Genomic DNA, 20,015 nt, shown 5'->3' with positions numbered 1-20,015 from the left:
CTGTAATCTTGCCCAGAGATAGGACAAACACACCCAAAACAATTAGAGAGGAATGCACAGCTGTGTCTGATTAAGTGCTAAATTGTAAGGTGCAGACAGTAGGAGCTCTGAGATCAGAAAAGAAAACAATTAACCAGAGTTGGGAAAGTCTGGGAGGCTTCCTGGAGAAGGTGGGGAGAGAGGCCCCCCCAACTGCTCAATTAAGCTGAGAAGAAGATTTGCAAACGCCCATTCCTTTGTGGCGGCCAAGACTGGCCAGTCTGACAGTCTGACACGAGTCTACAAAAAGTTTCTAGGTCAGAGGTGCTCTTTCGGCACCCCTGCGGCCCACCTGGTGCCACCCCTATAGCCGTGCGCCTTCTCATAGTCCTGGGCTCCCCCCAGCTGGTTGGGCGGCCCTGGGCTACACGGAGAATCTTCCGTGCTTTGCCCTGGACCTCTCATGTTTGGGTCTCCACGACCACCTGTTTTCGGGGCGAAGAAACAGAGGTTGATCTTCAGCAAGTTTCCTATATTTGGTCTTTGGAGCCGGCACACACCTAGTATTTTTGCCCAGCCAGCCTGCAGGCTTTTGAACAAGCAATCCCGGATGCGCCTCTTGTTGCCGTTTGCCTCACGGTCCGCAGCCAGCCTGGGGTACGTGCATCCCACCAAGGCCAAAGCCCTGCGCCAGCTCCCACACCTGCTCCCTTCGTTCTTTACTGCCTCTGCTTCATTGTCCAGGAGCACCCATCCACCCGCCATTCAGATCCAGACCCCGTGGGGCTGCCACCCTGGGGTCCAAGCCTTGCAGATGGCCATAAAAACAACAGCCACCTCTGTCAATGACTAAAATAGCAATTACTGATGGGAAGTGTGCAATCTTGGCACCGGAATTGTTGGAACTCCAGTCCAAATCCCTTGGAACTTACAAATGAGAAAAAGAAGTTCCAAAAAGTAGATTTCAGGAGGCCAAACACCTGATACTAAAGCTAATCTATTGAATGTTGGCCAGTTAGTCACAGGTTAAGAATCACTTGGCTAAAAAAAAAAAAAAAGAAAGAAAAAGAAACACTTGGCTCCGTGGGTGGCTCAGTGGTTTAGCGCCTGCCTTCAGCTCAGGGTGTGATCCTGGAGTCTTGGGATCAAGTCCCACTTCGGGCTCCCTGCATGGAGCCTGCTTCTCCCTCCGCCTGTGTCTCTGCCTCTCTCTCTGTGTGTGTCTTTCATGAATAAATAAAATATTTAAAAAAGGAAAAAAAAAGAATCACGTGGCTCCTAAAGCAGGTCCTTTATCCCAAGATTACTTTGACTTTGCAGTAGCAGAAAAACATAAAACCTCATTATCAGATGCAGATACCAGAAACCAATGTTATGATTCCCAGGGGATTTGCTCCATCTCCCACAGAATCCTGAGGCTGGAAGAATTCAGAATTCCCAGGTAAGTAAAGTCCGGCCCATGTATGACATCGTGATGGGGTATAAGGTCAGTAATTTGAAGGAGCACAAACAGCCTTCTCTGTTAGGGTCATAACATTGTTTGGGGAATGGAATTCTCATTAAAGGAAATGCAAAATCATACTTATATTATCAAACTGCAAAATTACATTCAAGAGGAGAGGCCCATAATTGCAGCATCAAGCATGAGACAATGCCATTAATATGATTATCAGGGCATAAGCCTATTAGAGAACCTAATGCCTCATTGCTGGCATCATCCTGCCGGCTACCCCAGGTCTGGAAACCATCTCAGTTGTAAACACAACTGTTACAAAACACTGATTTGCAAAGGGCATAACAAAGATCTGCTGGCCTTTACCAAAGGTCAGAGCTTCCTGGCCAAGGAGAACAAAGAACATTTCTGAAAAATGAAGACTCATCTGCCAACTCCAGCTGGCTCTTACTGAGAAAGGAAGTATGCTAAGCTCCAAGTCCTCTGCAGTCCTGCAGCCACCCAGATATGGGTGTAACTGTGAGGTCTGTCACCTTCAGATAGGCATGTGCCCACCTTAGATGGATACAGGAGCCTAAGTCTTAGCTGCTGGTGGTGAAAAATAATGGAATGGAAATCTTGAAACCCAAAATCAAATCCCACTCTGTGTGTCCTTACGAGTATAGTTAAATCTATCTCCAAGAGTTCCCAAAAAGGGGAAATAAGGTCACTTACCACCAAGTGCCTTCGATACCTGGTACTTAATAAGTTTGTTTCACCCGTGGCCTTGACAGTGGAACCAAGTCTTCATCGGGATGAAGTATGGGTAATATCTTGGCATAGAATCCTAGGGATTATCAACATTTGTCCTGGGAGCCCACAGGAGGAATTGCTGCTCTGTCTTTATTCCAAAGTGTTCGGCTATCATTAACCATCATCACCATAGGAAGATCAATTGGCTACACCTGGGAGGAGCCACCTGCTTGGTCTTTTAGGACCCAGTGACTTATGAAACTCACTTGGCAAGATGTGTCATAGCAAAATCATCACCAGGAGCGACAGGGCCTTTTCCTTAAGCACAACAGAAATCTGAAAACAATGGACCCCCTGGATGCTTCTAGTTACTTTCACTGTAACTAGACATCTTTGCTGTGAGCATTTTTCTCAAATAACTAAGTAGCAATAAGGCAATTTTGCCATTAAAGATTAAAAAGTATGGGTGCCTGGGCTGGCTCAGTCGGTAGAGCATGCGACTCTTGATCTCAGGGTTATAGTTGGAGCCCCACATTGGGTATATAGATCTTTTTTTTAAGATTTTATTTATTTATTTGACACAGTGTGTGTGTGTGTGAGAGAGAGAGAGAGAGAGAGCACAGCAGGGGGAGTGGGAGAGGGAGAAACAGACTCCCCACTGAGCAGGAAGCCTGATGTGGGGCTCGATCCAGGACCCAGGGATCATGACATGAGCCACCGGCAGACGTTTAACTGACTGAGCCACCCGGGTGCCCTTATAGATTATTTTAAAAAAATAAAACCTTAGGGGCACCCGGGTGGCTCAGTTGGTTAAGTAGTCAACTCTTGATTTCGGCTCAGGTCATGATCTTGGGGTTGTGGGGTGGAGCCCCACATGGGACTCGGTGCTCAGCATGAAGTCAGCTGTCCCTTTCCCTCCCTCTCTGCCCCTCTTCCCTCTCTATCTCTCTCTCTAAAATAAGTAAATAAAATCTTTTTGAAAATCTTCTAAAAAAAGATTAAAAAGTAATCGGTTGACAGTATGGTTTGACAGTTCGGTTTCATCAATTGGTTGACAGTTTGGTTTCATTTCTCAAGGCACTCCTCACATTTTTATATGATGTAAATCTTAGCTCTCAAAATGGTCTTCTATGGGGTGGTGTAGAGTTTTGAACCCACATTTCCCTAAAACTCTGAAACATCTATCAATGGACAAGTGACAATATATCAAGAACAAACAGCAGTGTAGAAGGCTTTCACAACACAATACAAGGCCCAGTTACAGATATGCCATCCTAAAAGAGGCATCAGGTTCCAAATTAGGAACCTAAGAACCTAAATTTCTTCGGAAGAAATTTTAGGAAAATCAAAGAAACAAACAACAAAAAAGAGTGATGCCAAACAGGGAAACAAATTAAAAATATATATATATAATACTGTGAATGAAAGATTTTGAAGACAACTGCTTAAATACAATCTACAAAATAAAATCAGTTATTTGTGCAGTATTGCCATGAATCAACATTATACATTTTGAACGTATTCAAGTATTTTGCATTTTGCAGTAAAGTCTTTTAAATCTATTTGTTTTCCAAGTTCCACTATGTTCTTTTTTTTTTTCTTTAAGATTTTATTTATTTATTAGAGACACAGAAAGAGAGAGAGACACAGGCAGAGGGAGAAGCAGGCTCCATGCAGGGAGCCCGACGTGGGACTCGATCCCGGGACCCCAGGATCATGCCCTGGGCTGAAGGCGGCGCTAAACCGCTGAGCCACCCAGGCTGCCCGCACTATGTTCTTTCTAATGAATGTCCCTCTTTTGTTTTTTGCCATTTTATGTTTTATGTCAAAATTGTCTTGCGGCCAATAACTTATATGGAGGAAATGCTTGTGGCAAAGATGCTCATGGCAAAAAACCAGCATGCCCAAGGACAGTCGTAAAAGGGAAGCAGGATACATGTAACAAGGTGGATAAATCTCAAAACATGTTGAAAAGAAGCCATACACAAAAGAATATACAAGAAGTACAAGAACAGGTAAAAAATAACCTCTGGTGATAGAAATCAGAACCCCAGTTGCCTCAGGGAGAAGAGAATTAAATGAAAGGAGGTAGAAGGGAACTTTCCGAGATGAGAGAAAGGTTTCATCTGTTGATTGGAATGATGGCCACATGGGAGCACACCATTGTCAAAATTTACCACACTGTACCCTTTGAATTTGTGCATTTTACTGTTTATAAGTTAGACCTCAACTCGCCAAAAGAAAGAAAAAAAAAAAAAAGGAAACAGTCTTTAGGTGGAGGCAAGTACAGGCAAGTGGGAGAAAGAAGGGGCTCCCTCCCACTACCATGCCGGGCAGTTTCTTCAGCACCACGCTGGGACGGCTATTCCAAAATAAACTACAGATAGGACAGGATGTATTTTTGTAAAAATTAGTATCCTCTTCTGGGCCGAACATTAGATTTAAGCTGTCTTCCCTCTACAAATTAAAATCCTTTTCATCACATTTTCCTCACTTCTCATCTAAAGCCATTCCAGGGAACACCTGGGTGGCTCAGTAATTAAGCGTCTGCCTTTGGCTCAGGGCATGATTCCAGGGTCCTGGGATCGAGTCCCCCATCAGGTTCCCCGCAGGGAGCCTGCTTCTCCCTCTGCCTATGTCTCTGCCTTTCTCTCTGTCTCTCATGAAAAAATGAATAAAATCTTAAAAGAAATAAATAAAGCCACTCCAGGACATGGTTTTCCCAAGGTAGCACCCTTTACGAGCCACCTTCCTTCCACCCACAGCTGCACAGAGACATTATTGGATTTCATTAACTCTGGAAACTCTGTGCCCACGGAGCTATAGAAAAGGGAAGCCAAGTTTAATTAATCAGCCCAAATGAAATTAATGATCACGAGAAGTCAGTAAAAATAGTCTGGGTCACTAGGAAACTTTCTGGAAGAATCTTGATAATCAAACACTTCAGAAAAGGGGTGCCTGCCTGGCTCAGTCGGTGCGGAATGTATGACTGTAGATCTAGGGGTCATGAGTTTGGGCTCTGTGTTGGGCATGGAGCCTACTTTAAAAAAGAAAAAGGTAATAAAAAAAAAGGAAAAGGAAAAAGGAAAGAAAAGAAAAGAAAAGAAAAGAAAAGAAAAGAAAAGAAAAGAAAAGAACATTTCAAAAAGTACAGGCCCCAAAGGATGGGAAAATGGAATAGCAGTTGAAACAGGAACAAAAATCACAGATTATAGACCCAACTCCATCATTAAGCACTTGTGTGACAAATCCCTTCTGTTCTGTCAAAGGGGATTTATTGCAGATGACAAAAAGATCACAGGTGGAGTGGGCTCTGCTTCAGTTTGATTTCTCTGCTCTTCTCTCGGCTTGTCTTCTTCCCACCTCTGTTCCTTTCTATAGATATTTTAGGTGTCTCGTTCAGAGCCAACATCCAACCAAAAAAAGACACTCTTTGTCCCTTGTTTCTTGTCACGATCCAGAAAACATTCCCACAGTTCCCTACCTTTCCCTTCTCCTTGGCTGGAATGGAATCATATGACCCTTCCTAAGCCAATCACTGGCTAAGGGATCAAGACCACCCTGACTGGCTTAGACCAATTATGGTTTACTCCTAAGCTGTCACCTGAAGAAGGTGGGGATCCCCAAACACAGTCAGTGCTCTCCTAACCAAGAAAAAGTGAGTGTTGTAGGTAGGGTGTCCCCAGCCCTGAGACAAGTTTGCACATAGGAAGTTTCCTAGGAAGCGCTCTCAGCATCAACACCTGGAGGGAAGGGAATGCAATCACATGAAAAGCCTATGTGATCTTTCAGGGAGCTCTGGTGCTGGGATATCTGAGAGTCATCCCAAATTGGGGTGACAGCTGGGCCTTTTTACTTCTGCATCAACCAGATGTTAGATGTGAGCTGCCCTTAGGAAAGGGGACATGACGATGGGCAAGGTGGCTCTTTTCAGCCAAGGAAAAGTCTCAGGTGGGGGACTCAGCTGATAGATGCTGCTGTCAATCCCCCCACCCCCTCCCCGGGAGACGGGGCAACAGGTACTTCAGTCTTGGAGGGGGTAATAAAGAGTGGCACAACATGGCGTCCACTATAGGGGGGATAAATGTTGCTTTTGTAGTCCTACAGGTCTCCTAGAAACCAGCTAGGGGTCCACATTCCTGTCCAGAGAAAACATTGTATATCAGCCTTTACCAGGACCATCTCTAGAACCCAATGATCTCACTACCCTTCCATTCCAGTTCCTTAGGAAGAGGTGACAGGTAAGCCTTTGTCAGCTACCAGCCTACTTTTTAAGAGTAGGATAGCTGGGAGGTGGCCATGTGGACTGATTTTGGGTGGGACCTAAGCCCTCAGACTTAAGGGGCATGATGCCCGCAAGAATGAAAATCCACAGGATTAGTCTTGAACAAGCCGAAAGCCTGCTAAGCCCTGGCATCTGCTGAACTTCCCAAATTATACACATTAAGCTGTTCAGTTCCACATTTCCATAGTGTGCTTCCTGCCAAGCTTCCGAGCACAGTCTACACAATAAAAAAATCAAAACGAGCAGTTAGAGTAATTATGGATACGACAGGTCAAACAAATAAGCCTTTATCTAGGACTTAAACAGACATAGTCAACAAGGGTCTAATCCAGAATTGAGATTTGGATGAAGAAAGGCTTTGCAAAACAAAACAAAACAAAACCAAAAAAAGGAGGGGGGTAGAGAGATTTGCATGAATTTTTTCTCTGTCTCACAGAAAATACTAAACATATTATCCAGCCTCTCTATGCGGCTCTATCTCACCTTCCCCCACCCCTAGCTTCTTGAACATTCTCTAACTCTGTTACTAATCTGGCTGTAGGGCCAACTCATAGGAAATGTCATCCTAGGGTATGAAAATAGTCATCATTGAAAGGAGCCGGGAGATTTACTTTGTTCATTGTTATGTACCTAATTAAATCTCTGAGAATTAGAGCCGTATGTTTGAGTGTTGTATATAAACTCAGGAAGAACAGAGACTATGTGTTGCAGAAACCCCAAGCGTTTCAACTAAGTGAGAAATTCTAGGTAAAGTGAGGTGCCTCAACCCGATACCGCCCCTGTTGTCGTGGGGAGCCACGATGTCATAGAACTTTATTATTTTATTATTATTATTTTAACAAGGAAAAGGAAGTTTCTAGTTACTCCTCATTCTAGCAGTAGAGACCTCTTGTGGATACTCATTGTTCTGTGGAAGAGGAAATACAAAACAGTTTTCTTATCATTTTACCCTCTTTGGAGTGACAAAGGCCACCCCTCCTCATATAGGTCCATCACCTTCTGTGCAAACCCGAGATCCATACAGCTCTGGAAAACTAGGTGGCACCAAAACTAACTTGGCAGCAAAATCTGCCTAGAACTTCTGAGAGGGTGCTTCTGATTCTTATTTATCCTGTGTTTCACTGCTCATATGTTAATGTGTTTGATCATACGTCCTGCTGCAGACACATTAATATGAATGATGATACATATTTTGGGGAATTATCAACATATAGATGGAAATGGAAGTCATGAGAATGGATGAGACGGTCCAGGGAATGAAGACACCGAGAAGAGAAGAGGGCCTAGGACAGAGCCCCCCGGGAACCGAATTTAGTGAACGGGCTCGAGGGAGGATCCAGCAAAAGGAAGTCTGGAAGAAGTGAGATGGGCAGGAGGAGGAGAACGAGGTGTAGAGATGCAGCAGCCCAGAGAAGAGAAGGTGTCAGCGTGGCGAGGTGGTTATCAGTGCTGGCTGCGGAGGTCAGCAGTGGACCAGAGGCAGCTAAGGGGTTTGCAGCCTCAGAGAGCTTGTCTTCCAGAAGGCTGAGAACATGTCTTAAACCTATAGTCTCTTTTTAACAGCACTGAGCTGTGCTTTGTTCATTGTAGGTGCCCAGTAAAGACTTGTTAGTTAATTGATTATGTCAGTAAAGGCCATAGTTCAGAGAGGCCAACCTGCTTTAGTGGGGCCTCATTTAGGACGAAAGCCTGGGAAGGCAAGAGAAAGAGCAGAGAGAGAAAGAGCACAAGAGACGGCTAAGAAGTGGGAGAGAGATGGATGAGTTTGCTCAATGACAGGAACGGCTGGAAAAGACAACGTTCCGCTCCTTTCTACAGGGAAGAGGGCTGGGTAATAAGACACAGTAGAATGGGTGGGTCTTTGAAGTGGAAGGAGTAAGAACCATGGTGGAGAGAAAAAGTACATTAACCAAATGAATATTTATTCTCAAACGATGGGTCAGGGCAATTTATAGAAACTTAGAAATAATCAAATCAACAATTATTTCACTAATGGTATAATAAACAGTGAGTCCGAGAGATTCTTTTAAGGGAACAGCTAGTTACTGACAAAACCTGGAGTCAAACCGAGGGCTCAGGGTCCAGTCCAGTGCTATTCGACAGAAACATAGAATCTCAGTCCTGGGCCCCTCTCCCCATTTCCTGCCTGTCTTTCTAGACTTTTATCAGTAAAATGTAGTTAAAGTGAACATCTGGGCAGCTGCATGAGATCACAGACCTGAAGAATTTTCAGTGGGCCACAGGCACCACGATGGAATCATGGACTTGAGGATCAGAGAGATAGAGGGGTTTACTCACTTGCCTCCTCTGGAAATCCCTGGAAAGGGAGAACCAAGCATGGCTTCAGAGACTCACCCTGGAAAATAGCTTTTTAAATGGATGAGGGTGGGAAAGAGTGTATTATTCTCTTTTCCAAATGGGATTTATTATTTTTATAATCAGAAAACATTCATTAAAAAAAAGAAAACATTCATTAATTTTCTTAAATATATATGTTTGTTTATTTATTTATTTATTTATTTATTTATTTATTTATAAATGAGAATGGGCAGTTGGGAAGAAAGAGTTGGGGTGGAACCACTTTTGCCAGTGTGACTTAGAATCAGGTCAGGCCAGGTGAAAGCCAGGCAGGGCTCAAGGAAAACCAGTTCTACTTTCCCTTCCCTTCCTGTTCGCTTTTGGTGGCTTGTAAGTGAACTCCTGTGCAGGGCAGCAACTGGCATAGAAAAGAGCGTGACTTGGTGAGGTGGGAGGTCAGCTAACGAGGGCAACCAGAGAGAAAATGGACACTGGAGTCTGGGTGAAGTCATGTGACTTGGGGAGAACCACTTCGATGTGGAATGTTACCTGAGTTCCTGTAAGAAGCAAGACTAAGGAGGATACAACATGGTCCTTGCTCTTAGAACGTGTGACTCTCCGCTACCGTATCCTCTAATACCTAGCGTGGTGCCTGATGGGCAGAAAGGACTCAATCAACCTTACCTGAATGAAAGAATGAAAGAATGAGACATCCATCCTTGCAAAGGGGCAGCACATCCTTTCAGGTGGAAAAGAAGTTCCCATACCCCTTTCCTTGACTTTTTTAGATTCATTAGTCCCAACAGGTAATTTCTGCTCCACGACATCAAGAAGACCAGGCCTCCTGGTACTGAAGAGTCCCCATCTCTTCCCTCCAGATACTCAACACTGCCCAGCTGGCTCTGACATTAATTGGCTGCCGCCAAAGTCTCAGACATTGTGAAGAGCCCCGACCTACCCGAGCACTGATGGCTCATCGAGCAGTCTGCTCCGAGACTCCCGGGTCCTCATGTCTAAGGTCAGATGTGCCATTCTGGCCCTAAGAAGACCCCAGACACGGTTTCTCCCCATTACTGGCAGGTTCGGGCCTGGCTGACGTGCTGCGGTATCAGGGGTCAGAAGCTGTTCTTATTTCGCTTCTAAAGGTCACTTTTAGATGCCACAAAAAAGTTTTAACCTCTACAGCTTGGAACACAACATTCTAAAACAGCTGAAAAGGCCCTGGAAAGTTCTCAGATAAAGTTAATTAAAACCTTCTTCTGTCCTAAGGGTCAAACCCTGCTGTTCAAGTTGTTATCCAGCCGAGCCTCTGGGTAAGCAAGTGTCCCAAGAACTGGTAAGTGCAGCTTAGGAAGCTATGCCATGTGGAAAGTGCCAGCTGTCCCCGCAAGGGAAGCAGTTGTTGTCTGCCTCGAAGTGTCCGGGCCAGAAGTGTAGGAGAACTCAAAAACATCTCTGCCAGCTGCTTTTACTCAAGCTCCTATCGCCAATGATCAACCGAAGGAATTCTATTCCTGAAACACTCAGGAAGGGAACCCCTGTGATGCAAGCACTGCGTACCACGCTCACCATCAGGAGGGCCAGCTCTGTTCCGGGAAGAATCGATGATGTCAGTCTCTGTACAACGTCAATAAGCCCATATGGCTGGAATGGAATAGGAGGGTGACCAGAGCAGGAAGGCAGTGCCTAACCTGCTCTCAGGCTGCGCTCAGACATTTCTTCGTACGAGGAACTGAGCCTAACCCTGGCTTGGCCCATGTACCACTGGGAGGCATTTCGGGAGAAAGAGAGCCATTGTCCCCAACAGGATGCACACTTCGCCAGCGTGTCTATTCATCGGCCCGGCACAGGTTGGCTTCTCTGCCTGAGTGTCAACAAAGTCCTTCTTGACAAATGTCAAATGTCTTTGTGCTTTAAGATTCCCAAGAACAGATGTAGTGGAGGTGGCTAGCTGCCACTTCAGAGTTATTTGGCGCAGTCTACACAGTAAATACTGACTGGCTGACTTAAAAGAAACAGTGCCGGGACGACTGGGTGGCTCAGAGGTTGAGCGTCTGCCTTTGGCTCAGAGCATGATCTCAGGGTCCTTGGATGGAGTCCCACATCCGGCTCCCTGCATGGAGCCCACTTCTCCCTCTCCCTATGTCTCTGCCTCTCTCTGTGTGTCTCTCATGAATAAATCAATAAAATCTTTAAAAATAAAAATAAAAGAAAAGAAAAGAAACAGTGCCATGTGCTACTGGAAAACCAATGCAAGACCCAGATCCCTGACCTCTAGGAGTTTGTAGGGGCCTCCACCATACCCAGTGTCTCCCGTAAGGGGAGACCGCCCCACCTGGAGTGCTCTGCTCAGAGAGGTAGCACCAAGCTGTTCCATGTCCAGGAACGGCCACTATTAGGCTGGGCCCAGTGGGTCAGCCCAAAGGCCACCCCCATAGCCTATGCAGTGGCCTCAGTGGGCCGGCAGAGAAAGATGTGCTGGGCCAAACCTATAGGAATACGAGCTAGAGTCTGGGTGCACCTAGAGGAGAGGCAGGGCAGACACATGGGTAGGAGCTGGTCCTTAACAGCCATCCCCCGCGGAGAAGCTCCTGGGACCTGGCTTTGCCTCTGTCCCTACCTTTCCTTAGGCCCAGTTATCTGCCTTTTTTCTGGGTTCCCCCTTCTAATACCCAGGCCTTAACGCACACCTACTCATACACTCCACCAGGGGTTATAGTAACAAGAGAATCTTTTTTAACTTTCCTTGCTTGTCTGAAAATTTATTAATTTATGAAAGATTTCATTTTGGAGTAACCTCTACACCCAATGTGGGACTCAAACTCACAACCCTGAGCTCAAGAGTCGCCTGCCCCACCAACTGAGCCAGCCAGGCGCCCCTCTGCGCTGATTTCAAGGAGAGCGGACGGAGGAAGAGCACCTGGATCCCCGACCGAGAGGGGAGAGCGCAGGAGGAGGCAATGCCCACGGTGCGGGCTGCCGGCTCGTGGTCTTCAGCGCTGAGGGCCGAGGCCGTCGCTGGCTTGCGTAGGCCTGCCAGGCCGGAGGGACCGCGGCGCCCAGGGGCTGCCTTGCTCCCTGCTGGGCCTCCCGCCGGTGCCCGGTGCCCGCAGAGCTGGCAGCAGCAAGGGCTGCCTGAGCGCATGACACCAGGCCACCCGCTAGGCCTGCCCGCTGCCCCCGACGCTGACCTCTAGTTGCTATGCTCCAGGGTTTCTCAGTTCCCTGGCTTCCAGTGGGGTTCCGCCAAGTGGGGAACCCTTGCCAGAAATCAGAGGGAAGGAGGCAAGTGATATAGGCTCCCCCCCCCCATGGGGGGCCCTCTCTACCCCACCCCTTTGCCTGCCAATTTTCTCACTATCCAGGCTTGGCTCTCAGTCCGGTGTGAGCAGCCCCAGGTAATACCAACCCTTTGTGGTTTCCCCCCAACCTTGCTAAATAACCCCTTTATGAAAAGCTCCTCAAAGCCTCCAATCTTGAACGTGGCCTCTGAGCGTCTGTTCCCTGCTGAGACCCTGACGGACAGTTTCCAGAAATCAAGTGTATTTTGCTATCTGGTTTTCTCTCTGGACCAGTACATTCTGCTCCTCTCTATCAGCAAGTACTCATGGCTTCACAGAGCACGCTGGGCAGGAGGAGGTTTGCTCAAGTGGTCTTGACGTCAGGTGGAGATGGTGAGAGGCCACCGCAGCCGAGTAGTGTCCTGTCCCCACGCTGGCGAATGCGCCGCATAGATGCTCAGGGAGGAAGATGGCTGGTAGCTGCCCTCCCCGGGTCGGAGGCAAGAAAACTTTCCTTCTCAGATAAACTCTTTGGCTAAACAAGCTTTGTTTTGAATTACATTTTATTGCACAACTACAAAATAATCATCAAAGGCCTTGTTGGCGAGAAGGCCATTGCTCGTTAATTTACCCAAATTAATGCAGCAGAAATGGGAGAGATCTACTTTTCTATGTCATTTTTGCCTTTTAAATTTGAAAAGCCCTTAAAAAGCAAGGATTATTGAGCATATCAAGCTGTGCTCCTCTTTCAGCCTTTGGTGCAGGGTTAAGTAGGTGGAAGCAGAAGGGCTATTTTTATTTTTATGGCAATTTATCCTCTCTGAACATACTAATGGGAAAAGTACATTTAAATTTTTCTAAAAAGGAGACCAAAAGGATCTCATATGATCCAAAGCTTTTTCTCACCTCTAGAAAAAATATCTTCCCTCGATTCTTTGGTGCATATTATCTTGTCTACCTGGGATCTGCTTTTCAAGCAGGTTTCCTACCAGGGAGATTCAACAGCAGTCTAAGACAGAAAGGACTGATTTCCTACCTAGGACTCAAATGGAAAAACACGGGATCTGCACTTATTTGTTCTTTTTTGCCCCTCCCTTACCCCTTTAAAAAAGGGGTATGCTGGTTGCTTTAGTCCCCCTCCCCCATCTTTTGGCAACAGCCATCTGAAAGAAAGAATCATGTGGTAATTATTAATTTTGCATGGGATCAACTCTGGCCTCAGCTTTCGTTTGAGATGCAGTTACATGAAAAACAGACTGAGTTAATTTCATCCCCTCTGGGGTTGCTTGGCAACAAGGCCTAGTTCCAGATCATCTCTTCTCCTTGGCCCAGAGTGATCTCTTTGGGGTGTCGCTCATGCTAAGGCAATCATCACCCTGTTGCCGTCGCTCCTGAATGTGTCCCTGTGGCCTTGATGGCACAGGGGGTTTGTGGCTTTGCTCCAGTCACACGGCCTGGGGTCTGGATAAGCCCTGAGCTTGTTAGCACCGAGAAAGAACTACGCGTGGGGAATTTGGGATTCAAACAATTGAGGTTAGACAGGAAAGAGAGGGAGCACGAGCAACGTGTGAGGTGATGCTGGAGGGCAGTGGGCTGAGATACAACAAATACCGAAGTTGTTTTTTTTGTTTTTTTGTTTTTTTTAAAGCATTACTATGCTCTGATTTGGAAATCTTTCTAGGCTACGGTGTTAAATGATAAATGCAAAGTCCAGAACAGTGTGCATAGGATGTTTGCTTTTGGGGGCAGGAAGGGGGAGAAAAGGAGGAGGTATGAAAATATTTTGTTTATGTTTGCATAATGAAAAATACAGATGATCGCTTGTGCTTGTGAGGCATGAGAGGAATGAAGTAGAAAGGGCAGAGGTGATGGGCTCCTTCCACTTGCTAGATGGGATGCTGCCCAATTCATGAATCAATAAAGTCAATTAGATCTCCCAAAAAGACAGGAAGAAAGATAAAAGAAAGGACAGAAGCAAGAACAAGACTTTTCACCTGTGTACCCCTTTATACTATTTCGCTTTATAAACTAAAAGAATGTGTGTTGTCCAATCAAAAAGATTTTAAAATAAACATTTAAAGAAGTGTTAGAAACCCAAAGCAAAGTGTTAATATTTGGTAGAGTTGAAGAAGTTCGTTGAGGGTATATGGGAATTCTTTGAAATGTTTTTATTAGGGGGATCCCTGGGTGGCTCAGTGGTTTAGCACCTGCCTTCGGCCCAGGGCCTGATCCTGGAGACCCAGGATCAAGTCCCACATCAGGCTCCCTGCGTGGAGCCTGCTTCTCCTTCTGCCTCTCTCTCTCTCTCTGTCTCTCTGTCTCTCATGAATAAATAAATAAAATCTTTAAAAAGATGTTTTTATTAGTAGTAACCCCAACAAATTTTCTAGCTTTCCCTTCCTGTTTAAACACCATTCTTGCTATCTTTTATAAAGGAAGTCAATAGGCACATTTTTAATATTTCAAATGACTTGGTAGGAGGTAGGGGGTATCTTTAAGAGTTCTGAGCTGCAGAGAAAAGCACTCCGCTGGGAGTATTAGCCTTAATCAGAGTGTACTTCCATCCCTGCCCCAAATGGCTTACCTGTGGTCTCTGAGGATCTGAGAAGAAATAAGTGACAACCTCGTCAGGGACTGGCCTGAGAACGGAACTCCCGTGATAGAAACATGGCTCCTCGATACATACAAGCCCTCAATTGCACCTTTGTGGGGCTTTCCTGGATATGCTTCAGTGTTTTCTCTTATCTCTGCAGCAGGTAGCCATCCCCTCATCTTCCAGATCATTCTGTTTTACCTTGCTCCACTAGACTAACCTCCTTGAGGACAGGTGCAATGGCCAAGTCATCACCATACACAGCTCCCTTGGCATAGTATAAGCACATTTTTCTTAAATTTTTTATTTTGAAGTTATAATGGGTTTACATGAAGTCGCAAAAAAAATATACAGAGCCATAAATGCCTGTGTTTAAAAAGAAGAAAAGTATCTTACATCAACAACCTAACTTCCCACCTAAAATAACTAAAGAAAGAAGAACAAACTAAATCCAAGGCAAGAGGAAGGACAGAAAAAAAAAAAAGATTAGAGAGGAAACAAATGAAATAGAGAATGGAAAAACAATAGAGAAAATCAATAAACCCAAAAGTTGGTTCTTTGAAAAATTCAATAAAATTGATGAATCTTTAACTAGACTGATGAAGATAAAAGGAAAGAAGACTCAAATTACTAAAATCAATAAAGAGAGGTTACTATCAACTTTACAAAAATAAAAAGGACTATAAGTAAAAACTAAGAACAATTGTATACCAACAAGAGATAACATAGATGCTCTAGATAAATTCCTAGAAAGACAAAAGCTCCCAAAATTGAGTCACTAAGAAATAGAAAATCAGGGGCACATAGGTGGCTCAGTCAGTTGGGCATCCTCCTCTTGGTTTCAGCTCAGGTCATGATCTCTGGGTGGTGGGATTGAGCCCCATGTAGGGCTCTGTGCTCAGTGGGGAGTCTAGTTGGGATTCACTCTCTCTCTCTGCCCCTTCCCCTGCTCATGCTTAATCTCTCTCTCTCTTAAATAAGTAAATAGTTTAGAAAACAAAATCACAATGAGATACCACTTCATACTCACTTGGATAGATATAATAAAAAAGATTTAAAAAAAGACACACAATAACATGTTAGTGAGGATGTGGAGAAAGTGAGATTCTCATACACTGATGGTGGAAATGCAAAATGGTGCGGCATCTTGGAAAACTGTGTCAGTTTTTCAAAAAGTTAAAGAGAGTTATCATATGACCCCAAAATTCCACTCATGGGTGCCTATGCTCAAGAAAATTTAAAACATATGTTCAGAAAAGCCTGTACAAAAATGTTTATAGCAACATTATTCATCTTAGTAAAAAAGCAGAAACAAGTTAGATGTCCACTAAATAATGAATGGATTAACCAAATGTGGTGTATCCTATGAAGGAGTATTATTCAATCACAGAAAGGAATGTAAAACTCATCCCTACTACAATTTTGTTGAATCTTGAGAACGTGTTAGGTGAAAGAGGCCAGACACAAAAGAATACGTCTTGTATTGATTCCGTGTAAGTGAAATATCAAGAATAGGCAAACCCACAGGGACAGAAAATAGATTAGTAGTTTCTAGAGGATAAAGGAGGGGAAAATGGGGACTGACTACTCCTGAGGATAGGGTTTCTTTTGTGGTGATGAAAGTGTTCTAGAATTAGTGGTAATGGTTACATATATGTGACCAATATACTCAATGGGACTGTGCATATCCTGAAGTCCATTGAACCATACACCTCAAAGGGGTGAATTATATGGGATATGAATTATATGGCAATAAAAAAAGAACAAATAAAAGCAGCAGCTCATGCCTTTAAATATGTAATGAGAGATTCCATTTACAGTTTACTCAGATTCCCCCAGTGGTAACATCCTATATGACTATATACTGTGTCACAACCAGGAAAATGACATTAGTATGATGCACAAAGCTTATCTAGAATTCACCAGTTGTACATGCCCTTGTGCATGTGTGTGCATGCAGTTCTCTGCAATTTTATCTCATGTGTAGATTCACGTAAATATCACCACAATCAAGATAAAAAACTGTTTCATTATCACAAGTGTCCTTTCTGCTACCTGTTTTACTCATTACCTCCCTCTCCCCCATCCCTAGCCCCTGCCAACCACTAATCTGTTCTCTATCTCAATAATTTTGTTATTCCTAATTTAAATTGCTACATAATACATAAATATAACCTTTTGAGTTGGCTTTTTTAACCCAGCATAATTCCATTAGGGTCTACCCAAGTTGTTACATGTATCAATAGTTCATTCTCTTTATTTATTTTTAATTTTTCTTTAGTAATGCAGCATTTTGTTTATTCTTTCCTTTAATAACTAATATTTAAGAACATTTACAATAGAACTTACTCTAGGAGAAATTCAACTTACTTTTTTTTTAACATCTTGATACTGGGTATGAATAAAAGATAGTCAAAATAATTATGGTCAAAATTATTCTATCACAGATCACAAATAAATGCTTGGTGTTAGTACGTCTCCATACAATTTGGTTTTTGTTATAAAGTTCTTTGGCTGCAAAAAAGAGTATTTGGTATATGTCACTATAGCAATCTCTCTTAACGCTGGGATGGCCTCTTGGTATTGCTTCTGCTGTTGCTTTTCTGCACAATTATCTGTGCCCGTACAAAGGGAGTCGAGTGGAGAGGTACTCATCACGTAAATAAAAGTACACAGCTGATTACTGGAGAACGTAAGCAGGCAATGCAAATGCCCAATATTTCTGAGGCCAAAAGGTTAAGCCTAAGGAGTCTAGTCAAGATTCAGGAATAAAGCCCACACAGGGGGCACCTGGGCGGCTCAGTCAGTTGACCATCTGCCTTCGGCTCGGGCCATGATCTCAAGGTCCTGGGATGGAGCCCTGCATTGGTCCCCCTGCTCAGCGGGAAGTCTGTTTCTCCCTCTCCTTCGCCTCCCTGCTCATGCTTTCCCGTTTGCTCTTTCCATTTCAAGTAAATCAATAAAACCTTAAAAAAAAAAAAAAAAGCGCCCATACAAGATACAGTATAGAGCCAAACTGGGAGCTCAAGAGCAAAGCTATAAATCACTCTTTCTGGAAATGGGGATAGTGAATTTTCCACCATTTTCCTTGTGGGTTTAGATAATCAGACGGTCTCAGCACTAAGCCCTCTGTTTAAGCCCTGCAGAGGGTGGAGGTAAAGGGGGAAAACTGAAAAGCCAAGGAGTGTGGGTGTCGCTAGCTCAGACACAGGTGTACCAGAACTCTCTCTGGGAGTGGGAGAGGGAACACATCTATTTCTTTTATTCTAAAATAAATTTTTAGGGGTGTATGAGTGGCTCAGTCAGTCAAGCTTCTGCCTTCGGCTCAGGTCATGACCCCCGTGTCCTGGGATGGAGGCCCATATCTCTCTCCTGCTTGGCAGGGAGCCTGCTTCTCCCTCTCTCTCTGCCTACTGTTCTCTCTGTGTGTGCTCTTTCTCTCTCTCTTTCTGTCAAATAAATAAATAAAATCTTTAAAAATGCATTTTTATTTTTAGAACAGTCTTAGATTTAGACTTATTATTTAGATAGTACAGAGTGTTCTTATACACTCCACACTCAGTTTCTCCTGCCATTAGCATCTCTCATTAGTATGGTACATTTGTCATGATTAATGGGCCAATCTTGATACATTCTTATTAACTAAAGTTCATACTTTAGATTGCCTCAGTTTTCCTCTATGTCATTTTTCTATATCTGGATGCTATCTAGGATACTCTATATGATGTTTTCCAGTTATGTCTCCTTAGGCTCCTTTGGCTCTATTACTCAGACTTCCCGGTTTTGGGTTGTTTTGTTTTGTTTTTTTTAAGATTATTTCTTTATTTTGAGAGAGAGAGAGAGGCACAAGCAGGGGAGAATCTGCTTCTCCCTCTCCCTCTGCTCCTCACCGCTGCTCATGCTCACACACACTCTCTCTTTCTCAAATAAATAAATAAAATCTTTAAAAATATGTATACACAAAATAAAAATCTCAGCAAATTATTTTGTAGATATGACAAACTGTTTCTAGAGTTTATATGTAAAGGCAAAGGACCTAGAATAGCCAACACAATACTGAAGAAAAAATTGGAAAACTCACACTGCCCGATTTTAAGACTTACTACAAACCTTCAGTAATCAAGACAACATGGTATTGCTCAAAGAATAGACACATAGATACCTAAGTATTTCATTTATTTGGTGCTATTATAAACAGAATCGTTCTTTGAAATTTTAAATTCCAGTATGATTTAGTTCATTGCTGGTATATAGAAAAGCAACTGACTTTTTGATATTAATCTTGTGTCCTGTGACTTTGTATACTCATTAGTTTCAGAGGGGTTTGGGTTGGTTCTTTGGGATTTTCTTGTCATCTGTGAATAGTTTTATTTCTTCCCGTCTAATCTATAGACCTTTTATTTCCTTCTCTTGTCTTAAAGCACCAGTAATGAATTTCAGTACAGTGTTGAATAGGAGGGGTGAGAGAGGACATCCTTGCCTTGTCCCCAGTCCTAGGAGGAAATTATCCAGTCTCTCACTATTAAGTATGATATTAGATGTAGGTCTTTTGCAGGTGCTCTTTGCCAGATTGGGGAAATCTCCCTCTATTCCTAGTTTCCTGAGTTTTTATCATGAATGACTAAATTTTATTATAGATTCACATGCAGTTTTAAGGAATACAGAGAGATCCATGTATTGTTTAGCCAGTCTACCCCAGTGCTAACAGCTTGCAAAACAATATTACAACCAGAATATTGACATTAATACATCCAGAACTCTTACTCAGATTTTTTTAAACTTTTACTCATTTGTTTGTGTGTTTATACAGTTTAAACTCATGAATAGGTTTATATATCCACTACCACAGTCAAGATACAAAAGAGTTTAAAAAAAAAAAAAAAACCACAAAGATCTCCTTTGTTTCCTTTTATAGTCATATCCATTTGCATCCAGCACCTCTTCCCTACATTCTTAATCACTGGCAAATACTAATCTGTTCTCCATTTCTAAAACTAGTTATTTTAAGAATGTTATATAAGTTTAATCATTCAGTATGTATCTTTTTGGACAGGCTTTTATTTGGACTTAGTATAATTTCCTTGAGAGATGCCTGAGTGGCTCAGCGCTTGAGCACCTGGCTTCGACTCACGGCTTGATCCTAGAGTTCGGGATCAAGTCCCACATCGGGCCCCTTTCAGGGAGCCTGCTTCTCCCTCTGCCTGTGTCTCTGCCTCTCTCTCTGTGTCTCTCACGAATAAATAAATAAAATCTTAAAAAAAAAAAAGAAACCCATCAGGTTGTTCTGTGTCTCAATAGTCTGTTCCTTTTCTATTGTTCCATAGTATTCCGTGATGTAGAAGTACCTAAGTTTATTTAACCACTAACCTGGTTGAAGGACATTTGGGTTATTTT

At 43.6% G+C, this 20,015-nt stretch overlaps 1 protein-coding gene and 1 pseudogene across 1 annotated transcript in view; both read right to left on the bottom strand.

The window, feature by feature from the left end:
- The window catches only part of B3GNT2 (UDP-GlcNAc:betaGal beta-1,3-N-acetylglucosaminyltransferase 2), a 180,109-nt gene that overhangs the window by 33,855 nt on the left and 126,239 nt on the right, over positions 1-20,015 (bottom strand). The window lies entirely within an intron of this gene.
- On the bottom strand, positions 13,383-17,704 carry LOC112675407 (phosphatidylinositol N-acetylglucosaminyltransferase subunit P-like; annotated as a pseudogene).

Source organism: Canis lupus, chromosome 10 (assembly GCF_003254725.2).
Source record: "Canis lupus dingo isolate Sandy chromosome 10, ASM325472v2, whole genome shotgun sequence".
NCBI classification, from domain to species: domain Eukaryota; kingdom Metazoa; phylum Chordata; class Mammalia; order Carnivora; family Canidae; genus Canis; species Canis lupus.
The sequence above is the reverse complement of the archived record's forward strand: the minus strand, read 5'-3'. Positions and strand labels throughout refer to the sequence as shown.